Below are 5,000 nucleotides of genomic sequence, written 5' to 3'. Positions count from 1 at the left end.
ACAGGATAATTAGTTCAGACCATAAATGTCAATCTCTCAGTTTATACAAACTCCCCTACTTTCGTTCTCGTGTTCCCGATCGAACAACGTACACGATTCAACTCGATTCATTTCGATCGATCATCGGAAAGGTAATTTTTAAGAAAAACAAACAATCATTTATTGTCGATTATTATCGATCGTATATGTGATATCGATCTATTAATTCATTGATATTAAATGAGTGAGTATACGAGATAAGATTAGAAAAAGTTGTGCTTATCGTTATTATTAATTCCATTTCCCGGTCTCTTCCGTGTTAAAGTTAATGAACATACAAAAGAAAGTGTGTGCTCTCGAATGTCTCGAGTTCTACGTGACAGACAAATCGAGTGGCATTATTAAAAGGAATACAGAGCAACGGGCTGCCGTTTTACCGTCAGCGACGGACGACGATTATATTAACGGGAGCGAAGGTCAGGCTAAGAGTATCAGAGGTCGAACCAATTTGGAACGACGTAGCGCGCATTACATGAACATACATATATATACATATATATATATATATATATATACACAATGTTTTTGTATGTTTTTTTTGTGTGTGTTTTGTGTGTTTTTGTGTGTGTATTTTTTGTTTGTATACGTGCGTGTTTCTCTCTCTCTCTCTCTCTCTTTAACGTACACTCTCTATCTATCAGTCTATCTTCTCCAATATTTCCTCACCTCATCCTCGAAGTCGATCGTTCGCCAATATTCTCGCTCTCCCCTCGATAGAAAAAGAGAGAGAGAGAGAGAGAGAGAAGAATCGATATATCGAACGATTTTTATTCGACACGGTCTTGCCGTCCCCCAAGAATAATATTTTATTTAATATCCGCTTTATGGGGCCGAACGTTTCGTAGGTATTCTATCGTTATCAGGAGCGCTTAATAACGGCTATAAAGCATTACGAAAGCGTGGAAATATCCAGACTCGTTGGGAATATCTTCGTAGAGAAAGAGATAGATATATAATACTACGTAGGTATGTATAACCCTCTACGTGTAAGAGTGTACATGCGAGTTAGAATGAGTGAGTGAGTGAGAGAGAGAGAGAGAGAGAGAGAGAGAGAGAGAGAGAGAGAGAGCGAAAAGCGTCGGTTCAACCCCGTCAAACATTCGAGAGGCCAACCTGCTTTTTCTCTCGTTCCACGCCATTGGCTGCGTGCGAAGTGATTAAAAACATGGGAATGGCTGGCTCTCGCAGTCCGACCAACCCTCTTTTCATTCTCTCTCTCTCTCTCTCTCTTTATTTTTCTCTTTTTCGCTAGCAACTCTCTTTCTTTATTTCTCATCTCTGTCTTTCTCTTTTCGTCCACCTAGCAGTAGATGTACGTGGCTCGCGTTTCCTACAGGACTCTCGAAGCTCTGTTTTCGGCTGGGTCTGGTCGGCCACCGCAAATGCCCCAGGGATTTGCTCTGCTCCCAGAGTATTTTATCCCTCTGAGGGATGATGGAGGAGGGAAAGAGGGAATGTGAGAGAGAAAGAGAGACAGAGAGAGATAGATAGAGTGAAACAGGGTGGGGTTACCTGCATATTCGCATTTTCCACGATGCTTCTAGAGGATTTTCTCCACCCTCGAGTCTCTCAAAATAAACCACCCTCTCGCGAGAAAGGGGAGGGAAAACACATTTCTGAGGGGTTCGACCGGTACGACGATTAGCGCTGTTTCTAATGGAGGCAGGGGGAGAGAGAGAAAAAAAAAGAACAAAAGAAGAAAAAATAAGAAGAAAAAAAAAAAAGGGAAAAGAAGTATAAAGGGAATTTCGTATAAATCCTTTATAAGAATTCGTCTTCTTTTTATTTTTCCTTTCTCTTTTTATTTCCACGTCATAATAATCACAATAATAATAATAATAATAATAATAATAATAATAATAATAATAATAATAATAATAATAATAATAGATAAATGAAAGAAAAGAAAAATAAGGAAGAAAAAAGTAAAATAAGAGATGTATATTCGTCTGGTGAAACATTGATACATTCATCGTAATCTTTTTGAATTGGGTTAGGGAAAGTTGTTTTCTAAGTCCCACGTGTTAAATTAGAAAATTTTCGAAAAAGGGACTCGCGGCTCGTCTACGAACTTTTAATGCGTTTCCTTTCCCCGAAGGATTCTCAAGCTGTCCAACGAAGAAGAAGAAGAAGAAGAAGAAGAAGAAAAAAAGAAGAAAAAGAAAAAGGCAAAATAAAACGAGGGATAAGAAAAGGAAGAAAAGAGGTTCTTCGCTTCCAACCAGAGGAACTTTCCTTCTCGGATATACGCGTAAACTGTAGGGTGTAAACCACGAAAAGAAAACTGTTCGAGAGAGAGAGAGAGAGAGAGAGAGAGAGAGAGAGAGAGAGAGAGAGAGAGAGAGAGAGAGAGAGAGAGTTAGAGAAATAAGAGGAAGATAGGAAGAAGCTCTTCGGCGATCTCGCGTGGAAACGATCATCCCACGGGATTTTCTATCGAACCACTAGCATCCCCTTCGACATCGACGTGAGTAACCATGCCAGACCATTATACTGGGAGATACCTTCGACGAATAAGAAAAACAGTTCGATAGTGGGCCGCCTCTACTTGTTGTAAGAAAAACAGAGACGAAGATGAACTTTTTCTTTTAAATTTGCTGCCACATAAGAGTAAAGAGAAAGAAAAAAAGAAAGAAAGAAAGAGAGAAAAAGAGAGAGAGAGAGAGAGAGAGAGAGAGAGAGAGAGAGAGAAAGAAAGAGAGAGAGATAGACAAATAGATATTTAGAGTAACTCTCTATCGATATCTCTCTCTCTCTCTCCTTTCATATATATATATATATATTGTACGCGTCTATATATAAGTGTGCGCGTTAGTCTAGATGTTTTAGTGTCTAGAGTTAAGCACGCATCAGCTGCCTGTCAAATTTCTTTTACGAGATGTTTTATATCGTTATCGGGATACGATAGAAGAATGAAAAGAGAGAGAGAGAGAGAGAGAGAGAGAGAGAGAGAGAGAGAGAGAGTAGCGAAAGGTGATCGCCTAGGGATTTTCGATAGTTTAATTCTTTTCTTTCCGTAACGTTCGACCGTATCAAAGTTCCTACCGGGTTAGTCAAGTTCTATCGTGTCTCATCGGGAAATAAGAGAAAAGAAAAATCTCTTCGAATTTCATCGATATAATTATTATTTTCTCTCTTTTGCTCGCGTAGAAGAACGAAAGGATCGAGCAATTTTTTTTTCTTTTTTTCTTTTTTTTTTTTTCTTTCTTTCTTTTTTTTCTTCTTCTTCTTCCTCCCATCAAGAGAGTTATCGATCACGTTCAACGTGATTATTTTGAATAATCGATGCGTGCGTTTAATTGAGAGCTGCACGTTCGATTGAGAGAATGAGAAATAGATAGTCGAATGAAAAGTAATATCTTCATACGTTATCAATATTTTTAATTGTTTTTATCAATATGTCAATCTTAGAAAACGCATAGAATTATTCGAAACACGTTATATATATATATATATATATATATATATATATATATATATATATATATGAAGCAAACGTGAAAATCAAAATGTTTCCTTTATATCGAAAATCGAATTTCATTGGGAAGTTATTATCGCGTAGGAAAAAAGAAGAACAAAAGAAAAAAAAAAAGAAACCAAAGGAGAAAAAAGAAAGAAAGAAGAGGATATCAAATAATATGGAATATACCTGCATTGAATTAATTAAAACGCTATCTTGTTTTCTTCTTGATTCAAATCGAAGGATAATAATAGAACAAAATTTAATTAATTAATTATCAATTATATATATATATATAATCGTCGTATTATAAAATGATCGTATTATTATACAAATAATTCGACGTAAGGAAAAGATGGTTGATGCAAAGTGATGACGAACAACCCTTTTTTATGGGCCGTGAAAAATTCACGTGTTAGATACGCATACATGTCGAGACTTCAAGTGAGGGTCGCGACGGTTGTCGGGGACCCCTGATGTAAGAATATCGCATTTGTCAACATCGTTTGTTTTCTGTAAGATGATGATGATTATGATGATGATAAATGATGATCTATTTTGACGTAAACCGACAAATTAATTATTTACGATGTGTGAATGAAATATAGTGGAGTCAACCGCATTCGAATAGCCTAATATCCGAACGGAATGTTTTTTAGCAACAGATGTTTTCTTCTCTCGTAAATACATATTCGTATGTGTGTGTATATATATATATATATGTATATATATGTATATATGGGTACATATGTGATTATATATACTTTGCTCTCTTCTTGATCATAACAACGTAATATTTGATTATAACAACTTTAGTAGTAGAACTGGTATATACGTTGTGACAATGACAATTAAATGGAAACATAAGAAATTTAATATTAAAAAATTGATTGTTTTATTATTCGAAATAACTTTTATCTTTATATAAATTTATAGTTTATAGGAGATACTATTGTATTTGAAAAATTGATACGTCCCAAAGGGTTTCATCTTTATTAGAAATAGAAGATTATTAAATTCGATGAGAGAGAGAAAGAAAAAGAGAGAGAGAGAGAGAGAGAGGGAGAGATTAAGATGAAAAAGTTTATAAGTTGAGAAACAACAAGAAAGAGGATAGAAGATGGATAGAAGATAAGAGTAGAGAATAAAGGTTGATATAAAAGGTCCGGCATTTTGAAATCTCCAGACGAGTCTTCCTCGCTGTTGTTCCATCGCGTTGATGTAAGAAATTACGAGAGGGAATGGACTTATCTGGCTAGACACGTGTTTTTGACAGGACTCGAGAGAAGATACGTATACGTCTTACGCGTACGTGCTTCTCCTTCCCTCCCTCCCTCCCTCCCTCCCTCCCTTCCTTCCTTCCTTCCTACCTTTCTTCCTTCCTTCTCCTTCTATCTCTTTCTCATTCCACTCATCTTTATCCTCTCTTATATGAAACGCATCGATGCTCATGGGTCCATTTTGTCAGTTCAGATCGCTTTTTCGGATCTTTCGTTAAGTC

The 5,000-nt window shown here is 36.4% G+C and overlaps 1 long non-coding RNA gene across 1 annotated transcript in view; it reads left to right on the top strand.

Moving 5' to 3' along the window:
- LOC124946377 overlaps positions 1 to 2,371 on the top strand; it is a 3,011-nt gene extending 640 nt beyond the window's left edge. The window contains exons 1-2 of the long non-coding RNA XR_007100033.1: positions 1 to 131; positions 885 to 2,371. The exon at positions 1 to 131 is cut by the window's left edge and continues 640 nt beyond it. This is a non-coding gene — a long non-coding RNA (uncharacterized LOC124946377). The remainder of the gene's footprint in view (positions 132 to 884) is intronic.
- The last annotated feature ends 2,629 nt before the right edge of the window (positions 2,372 to 5,000 follow it).

The sequence above is a fragment of the Vespa velutina genome, chromosome 2 (genome assembly GCF_912470025.1).
Source record: "Vespa velutina chromosome 2, iVesVel2.1, whole genome shotgun sequence".
In the NCBI taxonomy this organism is placed as follows: Eukaryota; Metazoa; Arthropoda; class Insecta; order Hymenoptera; family Vespidae; genus Vespa; species Vespa velutina.
The sequence above is the reverse complement of the archived record's forward strand: the minus strand, read 5'-3'. Positions and strand labels throughout refer to the sequence as shown.